The following is a 20637-nucleotide window of genomic DNA, read 5'->3' as shown; positions in this document are numbered from 1 at the left end:
ATGAAAACACAGTAGCCAAAATTAAATCTGCATTGTGAATAGCAAATATTAGAATTGACACTGCAGAAAACGGAATCATGCCACAGAGGACAAACTTGAATAAATGAAAAAAAAAAATGAAAGAAAAGATTAAAAAACTATGGAGGACAGACACAGAAATAATCTATGAATAACAGATGTTCCTAAAGAAAAAAAAAACAGAGCATTTTAATCAATCAAAAGTATAAGAAAACTTTCCAGTTCTGAAAAAAAAATACCTGAGACTGGAGACTGAGAAGGTTCAACAGAGATCATCAACACCAAGACATGTCCTGGCAAATGTTTTTAAATTTCAAGGATAAAGATATAATCCTATAAGCATACAAGCAGAAAAAAATAGGTTATTTTCAAAAGGAACTAAAATCAGAATGACCTCAGATTTTTCCTCTGCAACAATAAAATGCCAGAAGACAATGAAGTAATGACTTACAGAGAGTTGAAAGGGAAAAGTTATGATCTAAGAAATGTATACCTTGTCCTAGTTTTTCATGTACAAAGGTCACAGGAAATTATTCTTAGATCAGCAAAGTCTTATAAAAGTTCACCATCCTGGTAGTATCTTTTTTTCATAAATTGTTCAAAGGTATGTCCTAGACCATTGAAAGAGAATCAAAATAAGAACTTAAGAATACTGAGGTAGGGAAGAACAGGTGACGTATACTGAAATCAACCTAGTATCTACAAACAAATGAATAAAATAATTAACCCCATTAATAGAGAAAGGGTCAATAACGAAGAGTAAATAGTTGATGTAAGTATATAAACAATACAAAACTTAGGAAGTTAAAGGTAAGATTTGTAATCTCAGCCTAAATTAATGTAGACCCAAATAGAAGAGGTAGTGGAAGAAGGGAGAAAAGATTCTCAATTCTCTTTTTCCTAAAAGGATTATTTAAAAACCACTATTTTTGTAGTTAGCTAATAAATATAAATTTTGGAATGTTTTGAGAAACCGTATGATAACCAAAACTTGTATTTATTTATTGCAGTCCAAATCACTAGAAAAGATATTAACTTGCAAAGGCTATAAAAACTACTTTTTGACAGCATCACACTCAACCTTAAGAACATGAGGTAGGTATAATCACCCCTATTTTACAGATGAGGAAACCAAGGCTCAGCAAAGTTAGTGAATGGCAAGAGCGAAACTCAAACCCAGGTCTTTCTAGCTCTGTAATTCTTTCTTTAGTATTTCATAACCTCCTCAAACAAAAAAACCCATATGTCAGAAGAAAAAAAGAAACAAACCACAAAGAATTAAAAACTTAAGGTAATAGAAATCATTTCAAAAGAAATAATGTAAAGTTTAAAGTATCTACTATAAATAAAGTGTTTTACTGGAATTTGATGCTATTACAGAATTATTGACATTTTTATGAGAGATGATGTTATGGTGGTTATGTGTTTTTAAGTCTTCATCCTTTGAGAAATATAAATGAAATATTTACATCTGAATATATGTATCTAGGATTAGCTTCAAAATAATCCACTGGAGGGTTGGGGAAAGAATGTATGTATGGGAATGAGAGTACAGATAAAACAAAGATTGACAATCTTTGAGGCTGGGTAATGGGAATATGGTAGTTCATTATACTATTCTCTCTATATTATTCTGTACTATGTGTTTGAAATACTTGATATTAAAAACTTCAAGAGTCATAGGTTATAATTTTTAAAAGGTTAAAAAGCCCATACAATTATTTACTGCTTTGAAGAGAAACGCAAAACAGGTTAAGACTAGAAAAGCATAAAGAAAAAGAAAGTTTGTAATATTAAGGCCAAAAATAAAATGAGAGGCAAAAACCTAAAGCCAATTAAAAAGGTCATCTGATTTGGACTAAAAATGTAATTAGTACTTAATACATATAGTGACAAAATTGCTATCACTTACTAAGCAATTACCACATACCAGGCAAGTGTTAAGTACTATAGATCATCTTTGATGCCTCTAACAACTCTGTGAGGCCTTATCACTAATTTACAAATGAGGAAATTAAGCCAAGATGGGTATGTCAATCTTTTTAAGCACTATATCCTCAGCCCCTAGCAAAATGCCTGGCACAAAGTAGGTGCTCAATAAATACTTGTCAAGTAAATAAGAGTCTAATATTGTGCTTAAGACTAATAAACAGGGCTTAAATTCAAACCCAAGTCTGAATCTAAAACTCCTACTCTTGGTCACATTTAAATCTTTTAATAATGATATTTCTTAGAGTAAAAATTTTTTTCCTTCTATGTTTTACTATTTTTCAGATCTTCTACAATTAACATGTTATTTTTCCAAAAAGTCATTAAAAACATTTAATCATAGACTAACCACAAAACGCAAAAGATGTTTTGGGGACTATAACATGAAATGAACAAACACAAAACAGAAAGGGAAACTTAAGTACACTAGTATCAGCACGATGAATGAAATAAGGACAAAGCATGTGAAGTAATTTATACTAGATCAGGTAGATATTGAATTTATAATGTAAAAAGAATATGGGTTCTTTCCCTGTATCTATGAAAAATTATAAAGAGTATGCCTAGACCATAAAGTAAATCCAAGTCTTCAAAGCAGGAGCTGTACAGATCATATTTTCTGATCATGATAAAGAACATGAAAAAAGAAATAAAGCACTAATTCAGAAATTAATATTTTTATAAAAACCCCACTAGCTCAAGGAACTAATAACCACAGCCATCACTTATGCAATGCTTATTTTGTTCAAAATACAGGGTTAGCCATGTTACATATATTCTTTAATTTAATCCCAATTAATCATTAATAAACCATGAGGTGGGTTATTATGTATAGCAGGGAAGAAAAAACTGAGTAATTTTTCCAAGATCACAGAGCTATTAGGTTTGCAGATAAGATAACCGAATCCATGTCTGAATCCAAAGCTCATACTCCTACACAGAAATGCTGTTAGAATTCATGTATAGACATTTACCTTTGTTCATTTTCTAAAATTTTGTAATCAAAAGTAGAGAAAGCTAGAGTCCTCCATAACAGAACATGTTCTGAAAATGTCCATTTGTTAAATACACTACTCTAAGAGGGTAATGGTTCATTTTTCTAACATATTCTTGTTCAGACATAGTGTTTCAAATTGCATAATCTCCTAAAAGCAATCCTTCTGAATATATTCACACTCTCAATCAGGCATTTAAAGAAGGAAGAAACCGTAAAATTAGATAAACAAACTAGGGAATATAAGGTAAACATGATTTGCCAGTAAATTTATTTCTAAAAAGCAGTGTGACTGTGGAAAAGTCACTACTTTCTAATACTTATCTGCAATCCATAAGAGTTAGATGGAACCTTGGGCAGCATGGATTTGCAAGTTTGCCACAGGACTGTGGGCAAGTCCTTAAGCCTCTCTTGAGTTGTAGTTTCTTCATGCATAAAATATGTGGTTATCTAAGAGCTCTTCCAGCTTGAGAATGTTATAATCTTAAACTTTAAGGATTAAAGTTATTAAAGATTTTCTAGGGTTTTCACGCCTGAGGAAATTAATGATTCTGTGCTTCAAGCTGTTTTTATGTTTTTTCTTTTTTCTTTTTTAGGAGAGAGTGTGTGTGTTTGTGTAGGTGCACGCACACACATGCATGGCGACACACAAAGGGAAGGACGGAATCTCAAGCAGGGGGGTGCCTGGGTGGCTCAGTGGGTTAAAGCCTCTGCCTTTGGCTCAGATCATGATCCCAGGGTCCTGGGATCGAGCCCCGCATCGGGCTCTCTGCTCAGCAGGGAGCCTGCTTCCTCTTCTCTCTCTGCCTCTCTCTTGTGATCTCTGTCTGTCAAATAAATAAATATTAAAAAAAACAGAATCTCAATCAGGGTCCACACCCCAGGGCAGAGCTCAAGAATGCAGGCTCAATCTCAAAACCCTGAGATCATGACCTGAGCAGAAATCAAGAGTTGGACACTTAACTGAGCCATCAGGCGCCCCTTTTATGTTATTTCTAATTTCTTCTTTCCTATCTGCATTCAAAATACAGTTTTACCTATATCCTTCAGTGGTGCCTGCATACCCAAGTGTAAACAAGGTTAATGTCAAAGAATGATTATATAAATGTTGTTACCTGAAAGAGAATGAAGATAAAGAGAATAAAACATTGTTTTTCTGTGAAGAGTAAGGAACCTAAAGCAATTTTATAATTTTCCAACCCAATTTTACTATTCTTTTAAGATTTAAGTAATTTCTATATCCAACATGGGGCTCAAAACTTACAACCACAAGATCAAGGGTTGCATGCTCCACTGACGGAGCCAGCAAGGTGCCTCCAACTTTACTATTCCTCTATTCCTATTCCACCAGTTTTGAAAACTGTCAACTTTTTTTTTTTTAAAGCTCCTCTATATACTCCCAAACCTATTCCTACCTTCCTAATACCAATAAGTCCCAGCTCTTAGTACTCTAATGGAGTTGGTAGTATTTTCCAAACCTGTCTGATTATCAGAATCACCTAAGATTCCTGGGAGTGATACATTACGGGGCCTTATCCAAAACTGAATCAGAAGTCCCAGAAGCCCCATGGTACTATTCGATTTTTTAAACAGGTACTTTAGATGATTCCTGTGATTAGACAAGTCTGGAAAATCACAGTATAAAGATCATGGGCTTTGGAGTCTGACATATTAAGCTTCAAAACCTGACTTTGCCATTTATTATAGGTGTGACTTTGGGCAAGTTACTTAACAGGAGCCTAAGTTTTCTAATCCACAAGATTTGGATACTAGTTATGTTGGAGGTTGTGGTAAAGTTCATTGTCTTGGGTGTTCAGTGTTAGTTTCTCTTTTCTCATGCTCGCCTTGCCAGAGGAAATGACGAATACAAATACTTGAGGGGATTCTGATGAGTCTCTTATCCTAATGGGTCCACTTCCATTTTGAGAGCTAAAAAATCTGAGTACTATATAACTCTTTAATGCATTAATTGGTTTGGCTAATTTAAGAGTCTAAAGAACAAGTCTAATGATTTCTTCTGGTTTCCAGGGGCTTACTAAAGCCCTCCTACCTAAAACAGATATACCATGATGATAGGCTTCAAAGCCAAAGCTTTTGTTGTGACTGTGGCAAAATGACCTGAATCTCGTTTCCTCATTGGTAGAACAAGTGGTGCTTGCATGTCTGCTGAACTGAACCCAACATGTTACTGAATCACTTAAAGTTATATAGTCTTCTAAAGACCCTTAGGGGGCACCTGCATGGCTCAGTGGGTTAAGCCTCTGCCTTCAGCTCAGGTCATGACCCCAGGGTCCTGGGATTGAGCCCCACATTGGGCTCCCTGCTCTGCAAGGAGCCTGCTTCTCCCCCTCTCTCTACCTACTTGTGATCTCTGTCAAATAAATAAATAAAATCTAAAAAAAAAATAAAGACCCTTATGGACAAAAAGAAGACAGCAATAATAGCCTACAAGTAGTAAGCTGAGACAGAATGGGATCTGCTCAAATACGCAATAAATCAGAGCTTAACATCCAAGCAAAATTCCTATTTGTGCAGTATCAACTGGATCTTAACACAAAGCATTTTAGACAAGTTTGGAGTTGAATTTACTTAGAAAAGCACAATCCAAATGACTCACTCATTAAAAAAAAACATGTGTATACATATTTAAAAATTACCAAAGGTATAAACACAACCTGGCAACAAGATTTATTTCTGAAAAAACAGTAAAAAATAAAGTTCCTAATTATAGCTCCATGATTAATCCTAGCTGCACATGTATTAAGCATAAACACTATTAATAAGTGCATTTTACTAAAAATTGGTAGTATTAATTGTCCAGATAAACTATAAAATAACTAAAAGAAGCTTAAGAAATTTTTAAAAAACTAAAAATCTGGGAACGTTCATTTAAGACAGGTTACCTTCAATTCTTAAATATAAACAAGAAAAAAAGAAACCTTAAATCTTATTTGAAGTAATTTAAAGAACCACAGCTTTTCTCTCAATTTGTTCAAATTTCTAATGCAACTAATTTTTAAATTTATTTCTTGTCCTTTGATTATGTTAATATCCCCAAATTTACAACTTTTGAGTAAGATTTTTTTCCATTACCATTTTTTAAAGATTTTATTTATTTACTTGAGAGAGAGAGGGGAGAGAGAGAGAGAGAGAGAGAACATGAGCAATGGGAGGGGCAGAGGGAGAGGCAGACTCCCCGCTGAGCAAGGAGCCTGATGCAATTCTTCATCCTGGAACTCTGCGATCATGACCTGAGCCAAAGGCAGACACTTAACCAAATGAGCCATCCAGGTACCCCTACCATTTCTAACTAGTTGATTTCTGAATATATTTTGTATAATACCACCTTATGAGACTATCAGTAGTTTTAAAGAATCCTTTTAGTGGCATCCTTAGATTACCTAAGCAGATGATTATATCATTTATGAACAGTAATCTTTTACTATTCTCTTGAATACTCTGATTTTGTCTAATTACATTAGCAAACTCTTTCTAGAGTGTAAAAGAGAGGTGAAAACAGCAGGCAAAGTTTTAATGAGATTGACTTAAAAATATGTCCCCATCAAGCACGATGCTGGCTCTTGGTCTGAGACTGCTTTTAATAACATTAAAGACATGCCCTTTTATTCCTGTTTTACTGTTTTTAACTGAGAATAGACATTGAATTTTATCTAGTGCTGACTTTTTTATCTTTATTTTTATTTAAAAAATTTTTAAAAGGTTTTATTTATTTGACAGAGAGAAAGAGATCACAAGTAGGCAGAGATGCAGGCAGAGAGAGAGAGGGGGAAGCAGGCTCCCCGCTGAGCAGAGAGCCTGATGTGGGGCTCGATCCCAGGACTCCGAGATCATGACCTGAGCTGAAGGCAGAGCCTTAACCTACTGAGCCACCCAGGCACTCCTTCTTTTATCTTTTAAATTGATTACAATTGATTACAGATTTATAGGAGGTTGGAAAAAATAGGAGGCCACATGTAACTTTAACCCAGTGATTACATCTTACATAACTTCCTGTCAAAACCAGGAAATTTGTACTAGTACAAAGCCCAGACCTTATTCAGATTTCACTAGTTTTACAGGTTCTCGTGTGTGTTCTATGAAATATATCACATTATAGGCTCCTATAGCTACCACCACTATAAAGATACTGAACAGTTCATCACCACCAGGATCTTGTGTGCTGCCCCTGTATAATCACACCCACCTCCCCCCTACCCCTTTCTTTTTATTAACATATAATGTATTATTTGCCCCAGGGGTACAGGTCCCCTGCCCCTTTCTAACATGATCAGTGGTTGCCTGATCTTGTTTCCATTTCTACAATTTTGTCATTTTAAGAATGTTAATGGAATCAAACGGTATTTAACATTACTTATGGAATATGAATTCACTTGAGATTCATTCAAATTGCTGCATGTATCAATAATCCATCCCTTTCAGTTGCTGAGTAGCATCCCAGTATGGATGTACCACAGCTTGTTTAACCATTCACCCACTGAATGACACTTTGTTTCTAAGTTTTGGATATTACAAACAGAGCTATGAAAATTTGTGTACAGACTTCTGTGCGGACATTTGTTTTCATTTCTCTGGGATTGATGCCCAGGAGTATGGCTGTTGGGTCATACAGTAAGTTTATGTTTAGTTTTTAAAGAAACAGCTGAACTCTCTTTTCCAGAAAAGCTGCATCATTTTATACTTCCACTAGCAACGCATGAGAGAGCAGGTCTGTCCAGATCCTCATCAACATTCGATATTGCCACTATTCTTTATTTTGGCTGTTCTAATAGGGGTGTACTGATACTTCATCATGATTTTAATTTTAATTTCCCTGAGAGCCAACCATGTTAACATCTTTTCATATGCTTATCTGCAATCCATATATCCTCTTCACTGAAATGTCATTCTTTTGTCAGATTTCTAAATGGATTGTTCAGCCTAAGTTACTGTTAAGTTTAGAGAGTTCTTTACATATTTTAGATACAAACCCTATCTCAGATACAAGTTTGCAAATATTTTTACCCAATCTGTAACTTGTCTTTTCATTGACCTAATAGGGTTGTTTTCATAAAGCAAATGTTCTGAAAAGTCTAATTTTTCCCCTTTTATGGATTTTGTTTTTAGTGTCTGGTCTAAGACACTTCTTCATTTAGCCCAAAGTCCTGAAAGTTTCTTCTAGGTCTAAATTCTAAAAATTCTATATTTTACATTTAAATCCATGATACTTTTTCAGGGTTTTTGGGTGTGTGTCTCTTTATCAGATGGGGTTTTTTTCATTTAAAATTTTAAATCCAGTATCGAGCACCTGGTGGCTCAGTGGGTTAAGCCTCTGCCTTCGGCTCAGGTCATGGTCTCAGGATCCTGGGATCAAGTCCCACATTGGGCTCTCTCCTCAGCGGGGAACCTGCTCCCCCCACCCCGCCGTCTGCCTACTTGTGATCTGTTTCTCAATAAACAAAACCTAAAAAAAATGTGTTAAATCCAGTGTAGTTAATATAGTGTTCTATCAGTTTCAGGTGTACAATATTGTGGTTCAACAATTCTATACATTACTCATTGCTCATAAAGGTAAGTATACTCTTAATTCCCTCATGACACATTTGAATTATTTTCTGTATAATGTGTGTTGAGGTGCACTGTTTTACCCATGGATGTGGGTAAAGTACCCATTAACATTCTGCTCTAAGTACCACTGTTGGAAAGGCCATCTATCCTTTTTCCATTGAACTACTTTTGCATCTTTGATAAAAATCAACTGGCTGTACTTGTATGGGTCTAATTACACATTCTATATTGAACTCATGACCCTGATATCAAGACCTGAGCTGAGTTCAAGACTTGGATACCCCAACCTGACTGAGGCACCCAGGAGCCCCTATGTGTTTATCCTTTTACCAATACCACAGAATTTTGATTACTGAAGTGTTAATTTTGATTACTGAAGCTTACAATTGGGTGGGTCCTTCCACTTTATTTTTATCTTGTATTAGATATTTTAGTTCCTTTACCTTTTGAATTTCCAGGACTAGGCTGAATAGCCATGGTAAGAATGGACATCCTTGACTTATTCCTGATTTTAAGAGGAAAGCATTCAGTCTTTCACCATTAAGTATGATGTTATTTGTGGGGGTTTTTTGTGTGTGTAAATGTTATTTATCAAATTGAGGAAGTTCCCTTTTATTCTTAGTTCGATCAGTTTTTTTTATCTTATTTATTTATTTGACAGAGAGAGAGACAGACAGACAGCAAAAGAGGAACACAAGGGGGGGGGCAGATTTCCTGCTGAGTAGGGAGCCCAATGTGGGGCTCGATCCCAGGACCCTGGGATCATGACCTGAGCTGAAGGCAGATGCTTCATGACTGAGCCACCCAGGTGTTTCAGTTTGATGTGCTTTTATTATGTTTAATTCAGTTTAATGCATTTTCTGCACTATTAACATGATGTGATTTTTCTTCCTTTTTAATATGGTGAAGTATATTGAATGATTTTTGAATACTGAACCAGTCTTACATCCTTGGAATAAAATCCATTTGGTCACAGTGTATAGTTCTTTTCATATATTGCTTGATTTCTTTTGCTAATATTTTGTTGAGGATTTTGTTTATGCTCTTGATGGATACTGGTCTATAGCCTTCTTTTCTATAGTCTTTAGGTCTTTGTTTCAGGGTAATACTGACCTCATAAAGTGAGTTATGAAGTGTTTCCTCTTCTATTTTTTGGAAAAGACTGTATAATTCACACTATTCCTTTATTCTTGATATTCCAGATCATTCTTCTAAAATTACTTTTTTCCTTGAAGAACTATCTGTAGTAATTATTTGAGGGTCTGAAAAGACTCTGACAAATACATAGACAAATTTGAGACTATTTTGAATGCACCTTCGTTCCTAAAGAGTATTTTCGGTGGGTACAGAATTCTGGGTTGACAGTTCTTTTCTTTCAGCATTTGAAAAATGGTGCCATTTGCTTCTGGCTTCCATAGTTTCTAATGTGGTATCTGCTGTCATTTGAATCATTGTTCCCTTATACGTAATAGTTCATTTCTCTTTAGCTGCTTTCAAGATTCTTTGCTTTGCTTTTAGTTTAATTACAAATTTTTTAAAAATTGTGGTACAATACAACATAAAACTTGCCATCTTAAACACTTTTTAGTGTACAGTTCAGTGTGTTATTGACACTATTGAGTAATCAATCTCTAAAATATTTTCATCTTGCAAAATTGAAACTCCAAACCCATTAAACAAGTTCTCATTTCCAAAGGTTTGATTCTGAGGTGCCTCGGCCTGGATTACTTTGGGTTTATCTTGTTTGGGGTTCAGTTTCATGAATCTGTAGATTTTGTCTTTTGTCAAACTGGGCATGTTTAGGCCATTATTTCTTCAGGCCCACCCTTTTTCTCCACTTTCTGGACTATGGTGACATGGATGTTAAATCTCTTGTTAAAATTCCCCAGCCTCTTAGGGCTCTTTTTTTTATCAGTTCATTTTTCCCCCTCTGTCATTCAAATCAGGTAATTTCTGTTGCTCGATCTTCAAAACTACGCTTTCCTGTTATCCCCACTCTTCTAGTAAGCCCATAAAGTAAATTTATTTCAGTTACTGTATCTTTCAGTTCTAAAGTTTCCATATTATGTTTTATATCTTTTCTAAGATAATTTTTTAATTTGTTTCAAATGTGTTTATGATTGCTCATGGAAGCATTTTTATGATGGCTGCTTTAAAATCCTTGTCAGATAATTCCAACATCTGAAGCATCTTTGTGTTGGTTGACTTTTTTCTGATTCATGTTGTCATTTTCCTGGTTCCTAATACAGTGATCTTCAACTGTATAATGGACAATTTTGGAGAGAAAACCTGGATCCTGTTTAATCATTTTTTAAAGATTTTATTTATTTGACAGAGATCACCAGTAGGCAGAGAGGCAGGCAGAGAGAGAGAGAGAGAGAGAGAGAGAGAGGAGAAGGCAGGCTCCCCGCCAAGCAGAGAGCCCAATGAGGGGCTCGATCCCAGGACCCTGGGATCATGACCCAAGCCGAAGGCAGAGGCTTTAACCCACTGAGCCACCCAGGCGCCATCATTTCTTAGCAGGCAGTCTACTCGGCGAAATGTAGTATAAGAGCAAGGTGAATGTGTATGTTCAGCTTCCTGCTGGGCCCACTGACACCACCCTGGCAAAAGTGGAACAATTACTCTTGCTTTTTTGAACAGCACTGAGATGGAAGTTCAGCTCCATTTTTGGTATCAATGGAAGTGGGACACCAAGCTGCACCATCACACTGCCTCTGAGTAGGGGTACAAGCTCATCTACCTGCTCAATCACACTGCCAATAGGGAGAGAGAAAGCAGAGGGCTGACTTGTACTGCTCAGCTTCTTTAAGGGCCCAACAAATAGGGAAGGGAAGAAGGGGAAGTGGAGTGCCAACCAGCCCTGCCATCCACCATTTGGTTCTACCTTGTAGATGCCAGATGCGAGGCAGGGAGGCTCAGCTGCCCACTGGGCCCCAATGACATCAGTAAAGAAGTGAAGCAGAGTTGACTAGCCCACCTCCAACCATCTTGCTCTGCCTTGTTGATTTTAAGTGAAGGTGTAAGCTCAGCTCCTAACTGACAGAGGGCAAGGGGAGGTTTAGTGGGGACTACCCCAGCCTCACAGCACCTTGGTAAGTTTCACTGCTTCCAGATTGGGATGGAGACTCAACTGGCTCCTGGACTGCAGTGACACTATCTTAGTGAGATCATCACCTCCTTCTGCAGGTGGTGGCATGGGGAGGGGGAATGGGAAGATCAGATTCCTGCTCAACCTGCCAAAACCACCCAGCAGGGGAAAATCAAAGTGCTCTCTGCTTTTGCTAGGCAGGCAATGGGAGGTTAGGTCCTTGATCTGCACAGTCAACATCAGTGAGTAGAGGAATTCAAGCACTGCCACTTGCTTCTTTGGAGTAGGGTGGGGATTTTCTATGGTGTTTGGCTACAGTAGGGTGAGTACGTCAAAAAAATTTACTATTGTTAGGCTACCCTTTCCTCATTCACTGTGTCTATTGGTGGTTCAGGTTGGAGGCTTTTACAGGACCTGTCGAAGATATATGGAAAGCAATAAAAAAAAAAAAACCCACCAAGGAACTCACTATTTGTGTCATTCCTTGAGTCCCAAAGTCTGTAGGGAGTCTCCCTTCTTCTTTCCATCTTTCACAATGTTCCTGTACTTGTTTGATGCATTTTTTTCTAAGGAGTTTTAGTTGTAAAAGAGGACCTAGGAGGAATAGGGCTCCTCCAACTTGACAGAACCAGAGGTCTCCTCCAAGTGATTAATTTTTATGTTGAAAATAACATTTAGGGGGAGCTTGGGTGGCTCAGTTGGGTAAGCAACTGTCTTCATCTCAGGTCACAATCCTAGAGTCCTGGGATTCAGTCCTGCATCAGGCTCCCTGCTTGGTGGGGAGTATGCTTCTCTGACCCTCTTACCTCTTATGCTCTCTCTCTCTCATTCTCTCGATTAAATAAATAAAAATCTTAAAAAAAAAAAAGAAAATAACATTTAGGAGTGCCTGGTGGCTCAGTCATTAAGCATCTGCCTTTGGCTTAGGTCATGCTCCTGGGGTCCTGGGATCAAGCCCCACATCAGGCTGCCCATTCAGGGTGGAGCCCACTTCTTCTTCCTCTGCCTGCTGTTCCCCCTACTTGTGCTTGCCCTCTGTCAAATAAATAAAATCTTTTTTAAAAAGGAAGAAAACATTTATTTGCTTTGTGTGTGTATGTGTTTTTTAAAAGGAACTTTACTGGGTGTCAGGGGTAGTAATATTTACTTTCTAATCTTCCACACTATGCTTAAAAATGCACTATGGAAAATGCTATAACATTATAGATCATAATTTTCTTCTGAAGTTCCAATTATATCTGTTTGTAACATTCCTGGCTAATTTAGCTTGCTTCATGTTATTTTAACTGCCTGTCTACCTCAGTACTTTTAAACTATAATATTCCAAAGGAAATAATCCTATTTCATTCATCATCACCTAGTAATATACTTTACATGCTCAGAACAGCAAGGGGGGAAAAGTCTACTTTAAAACTCATTTACAGGGGTGCCTGGGTGGCTCAGTCAATTGAGCATTTGCCTTCAGCTCAGGTCATGATACCAGGGTCTTGGGATGGAGCCCTATGTTGGGCTCCCTGCCCAGAAGACAGCCTGCTCCTCCCTTTCCATCTCCCTCTCCCCTCAAAATGCGCTCCTTCTCACACTCTCTCACATTCTCTCTCCCTCTAATAAATAAATAAAATCTTTTTTTTTAAACCCCTCATTTATGAGCTTTTTTAAAAATAATCCAAAGGAAATCCCTTTTTTCTTTTTTTAAAGTAGGCTCCACACCCAACATGGGGCTTGAGCTCATGACCTTGAGATCAAGAGTCACATGTTCCACTGACTTAGCCAGCCAGGTGCCCCAGGAAATCTTATTTTTAATTTGTCTGTGACATTCCTCTCTTCAAGTAATCCCCCCCTTACTGCTTATACCAATAGCCAGCAGGAACTTGAAGGAAAGGAGGCAAACATGCTTTGTTTTGCATCTTCCTACTTCTTTAAATGAAACACCTGTATATCTCACTTAAGAAATGGATTCTTGAAAAGAATTCATTTATCTATTGACTAGTATTTAATCTGAGAATCTAGACCTGTGGTTGATTTTCAATTATTTCCTGTATACTTGCTTTAAATAAGAAACTCTAGAATAGTCTAACACTGAGGAGACTGTAATGAAAAATATCATTGCTTTGATTTTTGCTTTCTTGCTATAATTTTCTATAATTAACATTACTTCTTTGTTGTGTTCCTCTAGAAACTCTGCTCTGGCTGGTAAAAGAGGTGGTCCAGGTGATGAGGTAACATAAGGTATCTCCATAGAACACAGGGCTCTACTGACCCAGCTGGAAAATCAGTGTTCTAGGAAAAGCTTTAAATTTATCACATATAAAAAGAAAGAAATCTTTTGAAAGCACAGATTAAAACTAAGTTTTCTGAAGAATTATGTAGACAGTCCCTGACTTATGACGGTTTAACTTATAATTTTTCGACTTGACAATGGTGCAAAAGTGATTATTTAATTTCATCCTGTAGAAACCACACTTTGAATTTTTATCTTTTCTCACGCTAGCAATATGTTGGTATGATACACTGTCATGATGCTGGGCAGTGGCAAGGAATGGCAGCTCACGGTCAGCCATGTGAGTATAAACAACCAATACACTTAAAGCCATTCTGTTTTTCACTTTCAATACAGTATTCAATAAACTACGTGTGATATCCAATACTTTGTTATAAAATAGACTTCGTGTTAGATTATTTTGCCTGACTCTAGGCTAACATAAGTGCTGAGCATGTTAAAAGTAAGCTATGCTAAGCCATGATGTTCGGTATGTTAGGTGTAATAAATGCATTTCCAACTTATGATGGAACATAATCCTATTCAAGTCAAGGAAGATTTGTACACAATATAACATAGATAAGGATCTTCTATTAAAAGCATTAATGCAAAAACTCCACTTATAAGGATCTTCTATTAAAAGCATTAATGCAAAAACTCCACTTAAGTCTCCAAATCAGTAAAAAAATAAGCACAAGAATTAATTATGTATACGAACAGACAATAAGAACATGAAAAGTTCCTTAACATCCTTAGATATAAGGGAAATGCAAATCAAAATAACAATGAGATACCACTTCTTACACATTACAATGGCTATAATGAAAAAGACAGAAACAAGTGTTGATGAGAATATGGAGAAACTGCAACCCTCATACATTGCTGGTGGGAATATAAAACGGTTTAAGCAAGTTGGAAAACAATTTGTCGGTAATTCAAAATATTAAACATAGACTTACCATATGACACAGCAATTCAACACCTAGGTGTATACCCAAGAAAATCAAAAACATATGTTCAAAAAAACTTGATACAGAATTTTCATAGCAGCATTATTCACCATAGTAAAAAAGTAGAAACAACCCCAATGTCCATGAACTGACAAATGTATAAACAAAATGTGGTACATCCATATACCAGATTATTACTCAGCCATAAAAAGGAAGCACTGATACACGCTGTAACATGGATGAACTTTGAAAACATTGTTAAATGAATGATGTCACTCACAAACAAAGGCCATATATTATATGATTCCATTAATATCAAATGTCCAGAATAGGCAAATATATAGAGAAGGTATATTATTGGTTGCCAGGGGCTGGGGGAAAGAAGGAATAGGGACTGACTGCTAATGAGGATGGGATTTATTTTTAGGGTGATGAAAATGTTCTGGAATTAAATAGTGGTGATGGTTACAGAACCTTGTGAATATAAATAAATAAAGCCCACTAAATTGTATACTTTATAAGAGGGAATTTTGTGGTATGTAAATCATATCTCAATTTTTAAAAAAAGATTAGGGCTATTTAACCTAAAAGGTTAAAAAAAAAAGAGGGAAAAATCCCACCAAGGATCATGTAAACTTTGAAAAAATTTCCTTTTCTTATACTATAGCAAGATAAATGGTAACTTTTTCAGGTTGAGTAAGATCCTATTCTCTGACACTTTGAGGGAGTATCAAATAGAGTTTTCTGAAGAGATGCAAATATAAAGAGGTAATGATTTAATGAGGAGCAATTCAAAAACAGAGCACAGTTACCCAAACACATACCTAGGGACTTCTATATAAAGAGATGTTAACTAATGTTAACATAGAGATGTCCAGATGGACAGCACCCCCATCCCTTTTCTAAATACTATAGTTTTTGTTTCAAATATTTGTAAGACAGCCGTTTAGAAATCCCAAAACATTTTCACATACAATGTCACAAATGCTGTTTTTCAGGATAGCTCACAAAAGCCTATTTAACTCACAATGTATTTGGAGAGAGTTGAATCAATTTCACTTTTCTAACTCTACCTGTACATTCCCATAAAAATATATTCTCATGCAGACCACTGAGAACCTTTTCCCCTGTAGGAGATTTCATCTAGAATGAATCACCCACACGCTGTTCTCAACTCAAGTATGGCAGTCTAGCAGAAAGTCAATGGAATTTGCAATCTGAGACTTGGGTTTGAATCCTGCATCCCCTAATAACTAGTGGTACAACCATGAACAGCTTCTTTAACCTTTCTAGGCTTCAGTTTCCTCATCTGTAGGTTGAGAAGAATTATGTCTACCTCACTCAAGTTGATATAGACAGTATCTAGTCAGAGAGGGCATTCAGTAAACATTTATCTACAAGATGCATCAATCCATTTTTCTAGTATTAATTAGCACATTATAATTAACAAAATGCAACATTTTTTGACAGCTAAATTTCCCCAGTGCTTGGTGTTATCACTTGAATGAGAAATGTTACTATAAAACTAGCAAAACTATAGAAAGTGCAGAATGGTGATTTGAAGGGCACATACCATGTAGAAGGGCTTATAAAAAATCTTCAAGGTAGGTGAGGAACAAGACAAAGCTAATTTACATTTAATTTGAAAGAACAAAGTATTTTTTCATTTAGAAAAAGCTTTAGCCTATTAATTTAAAAATACAAATAATAGAAGGCAGAGCTGAAAAAAACACTGGTATAGAAAAAGTCCAAATTGTAATAATCCTCTAACTTTTAGAATTGTGCTGTTCAATGTGGTAGCCAATAGCCACAGGTGACTTTTTAAATTTAAAATAATTAAAATTAAATTTAAAATTCAGTTCCTCATTCAAACTAATCACATTTCAAGTGCTTCATAGCCACATGTAGCTAGAGGTTACTGAATGATACCAACTTAGAAGTTATGGTGTTTTTTTTTTTTTAAGTCAATCTTTCCTATTATTTTATATTGTTTTCAGGCTCCTAAATGTAAAAGCTGAAATAACACTCTGAGTAACTGAGGTTTTTAGTATAGGTCCTACAAGATTTCTGGAGAGAAGTTTTCTCCCACAACACTGTATATGAGATGCACTTCAACCTATTACATCAAAATCATCTTCTGCTTCAGGCTATCATTTGACATCTGCTTCTAACACATGTCAAATAACTGAACCAAGTTTCCTATAACAAGCTTTGTGGACCACAGGATTAGAGGCAAGCTCACAGAAACCTAGATGACCAGGTCAAGTTTGAAGACAAGATCATTATTATACAGAAGATTATAAAAATCAATTTACATGGTGGATTAAACATAACTAGGTATGTAAGATACCATGGGTATATTAGCTAAGGTCGGGAAATCTGATTTAAGTTATGCTACCGCTGTAATTCTATTTATACTAATAGAGGAAAAGAATGACAGGAGGTATGAAAGAGCTTTTGGATTTACATATAAATATAGGGTAGCTAACAGTTAGGAAACTAGACCTATTTCATGGGGAAAAAAAAATCCCACCAAAAAACTCCAAAAGACAATGTGGAGACCTGACTCCAGGTGGGACAGTAGGCTAGCCCCCTGTTCTTTAGCTTATTCACATTCCTTTCTAGTTGATACCTTCCAGAAAGGAAGGTAAATATGCACAGTAGGTAATGCCAGTGACTGAGCGATTTGGTCAATGTTATGTTGAAGCATAAAACACTGTTTATTAGTAGGTAATATGTCCAAATACCCCTAACCCCAGAGGTATGTGTATACGATGGGCAGAGATCACAAAAAGGGTGAGGATGCTATTTTGTATTATTTGGTAGGCTGCAAATGTAAACTGTTTTTTAAGATGGAGTAACAAGGTTCCCAAGTTAAAAAAGACTGCATCAATATATCACTCACCCTAGTTGTTTTCTAGTAACTGCAAGTTAGAAGCAATTAGTTTAAAAAGGAGAGTGGGAGAGACATACAGACTGATGGCAGCATCAAGTCGCCCAATGATAAAAGAGAGTTTGTAATAATTATGAATTTGAAATGTAAGTTACAGAGCAAGTCAATGCAGGGGCCATTTAATAGGGGCAAATATTTTGATACTAAGGTAGAATACAACAATTTATTTTCAGAATATGGGATAAAAAAGTTATCTAAAACTTTCATTTAAATTATTATATTTAAATGTTTAGTCTATCGTAAGATGGAAAATCATACATTTTAAAAGATTTCAATTAAAAATGAAACAAAAACTCTTGATAAAGAAAAAAGCTGTGATATAGTCAATTAAACATAACAGCTCAATTGCAGGCAATACTGGATCATGTTACTATAGTTATCAGACTGCTCAAACTGTTTTGCAAAGCACTTGTATCCTTTGAGACTTCAATAGATGGTTCATGAAAAAAGGGTTCTGACATCGTCTCAAATGCTGTGGGCTATATCCTTTTTGCAGATTCATCATGTATAATATCGCCTTAAAAGTGCTAAGAACTTATGAGGTAAAGACATTGGTCAAATACTGTTTAACTCTGTAATTCCCAAATTTATTTAATTATGTCATGCTCCTTTGTTTTGTTTTTTGCATGGTGGAGATGGTTCCTGGGGCATAGACAGATACACCTTAACATGTCCAGAGACTTCTCTGTTAAAAATACTGTATATCCTATTTCAAATTCTTGAAGTACAAATACCAAATAAAATATCAAATCCAAAGGAGTCTATTTTTAGACAGGAAAATCCAGTTACTCGTGGCATATTCAAATAAGCAAAATAAATGTGTTTAGAGTAATGGGGAGGGTGTGCCATACTAATTTCTGTCTCTAAAAGTGAAATTAATAGAACTGATCCTAAAATATAAAAAGGTGTGCACATTTTGTTTTGGTATGCTTTAGAAAGTAAATTAAAATTCTACTTATTAACACTATATATTGATTTTATCCATTTCTTCAAGGGGAGACTTCCTTCAAGAAGTTGACATCCAGGATACACCAGGTTTCATCAATCATAAGATGCTATCATGTATGAAATATACTATCTTATATATCACTAAGAGGAAAAAAACACTGCTAAACAATCACATGCTATAGACTGTGAGATGCCTCCCAAATTGACCAAAGTTTCCTTTCTTCCTTCTTCCACACGTATTCTTCAAATGTTTTTTTATCTGTTTTCCCCTTTACAGATGATATTGAAGAAGGGAACAATACAAAAAGGGAGACAAGATTCAAGAGATCTGCATTCACCTTACCCTTACAATTATATTCAGATATAATAATGGCTCTGTTTAAACAGATCAAACAAGTAATTTTTAATTGTTCTGCTTGATTCTGAAAAAAATTACTCCAGAGGAAAAACACAGAGCTTCCCCCAGACAATTCTATTAGAGAGATGATTCACTATATTATTTATTAAACACTGAAACCATGCAGCAAACCACATACTTTACATATATCATCATTTCACTTAATTCTCACCACAACCCTATGAGGTAGATATTATTTCATCCCTATTTTACAGATCAGAATGTTGAAGCATAGAGACATTAAACAACTTGTATAAGATTACTAAGTTATTAAGTGGCAGAGCCAGGACTCAAACCCACGTCTTTATGGCTCCAAAGCTTATGTTCTTTAACACTTCCCCATATATCAAAATTATCTAAAAAAGTACCTTCTAAATTTTAAGGAGATAAGTAAAACTGAAATATTTGATTGGTAGTAACTAATGTATTTGCTTAAAATAGGCCAAATGTATAAAATAATAGTTACGTCTTATATGGATACATTTCATCCTGAATCTGCTTCAGAAAATGCATATATTTGTTGTTGTTGTTTTTAACTCTATACATTTTACAACAACTAACATTTATAGCTGTTTTACTTTGGTTTTATGTTGTTTGGTATTAAATTGGTAAACTGGAATATATGAGATCAGCTAATTGTTCCAGATAATGATATAGGAAACTATATCAAATCTGAAGTGGGGTAGAGGGAGACATTTAATGCCAAGTATAAAAATGCAGTTGGTTGTTTTTATTTTCTATTATGTGAATTGGGAAACTGCATGTATATATATAGATTTGCACAATTGCATTCCAATGCTTTAAAACTTGTTATCCACCAAAACACATAAACAACTGAGCCCTACCACACTCATGCATTACCAAGTGACCACCAAGATATCACTGTTGTATACTGTAATCTGAATCACTGGGTCTAAAGCATCCAGTCTGCACTGGGAAACTGGTGCCCTTGACATCACCCAACATTCACAGCCTGTTATATCACATGTGCCTGAGTATGGAACTCTAGAGCAAATCTTGTCAATGATCACAATGGTATGAATGTTTCAATGTGTGATACATTAAAAAAAAAATCTTTACAACAATTCTGCAATTCAGACTTCTGATAAATGATCTGCTATATTTTTGCTCTATAATTACTGATTATCGCATCCTTGGTTGAGAGTGCACATCCCAGTTATGCCACTCTCCTTAAATAAAAGTAGAATATACTCATTGTGATTTCCAGAAACATACTAAAGAAAAGGCAGAGTCTGCCTATACTCGTTTCTTTAAGTTTATCCCTTTATCTTAATTTAAATGTACCAAAGAAGTTTCACGTTTTGGATCAATCCAATAAGTACAGGAAGAGCTGCCAAAATAAAGCAAACTTCCCTAAATTTTAGTTTAACAAAAACTGACATCTTATATCATAATCACTGAAAACAGTGAAATGTTCAGTAATGTGTCACAGTTACTATCGACAGTTGACA

At 35.7% G+C, this 20637-nt stretch overlaps 1 protein-coding gene and 1 long non-coding RNA gene across 6 annotated transcripts in view; both read right to left on the bottom strand.

Annotated features, from left to right (window-relative positions):
• RPS6KA3 (ribosomal protein S6 kinase A3) overlaps positions 1–20637 on the bottom strand; it is a 113806-nt gene that overhangs the window by 88885 nt on the left and 4284 nt on the right. For 2 of the 5 annotated variants that reach the window (XM_082718338.1, XM_082718339.1), the window contains exon 2: positions 258–351. The exons of the other annotated variants lie outside the window; for them this stretch is intronic. The gene's annotated coding sequence lies outside the window, so the exon portion shown is untranslated. The remainder of the gene's footprint in view (positions 1–257; positions 352–20637) is intronic. 5 annotated transcript variants of the gene reach the window in all.
• LOC309856778 lies at positions 12311–20637 on the bottom strand. The gene is made up of 2 exons (XR_014307344.1): positions 14581–20637; positions 12311–14536 (listed from the first exon to the last, which is right to left on the bottom strand). It is a non-coding gene; the product is annotated as an uncharacterized lncRNA (long non-coding RNA).

Source organism: Mustela nivalis, assembly GCF_964662115.1.
Source record: "Mustela nivalis genome assembly, chromosome: X".
Classification (NCBI taxonomy): Eukaryota; Metazoa; Chordata; class Mammalia; order Carnivora; family Mustelidae; genus Mustela; species Mustela nivalis.
This window is presented reverse-complemented; position numbering and strand designations above follow the sequence as displayed.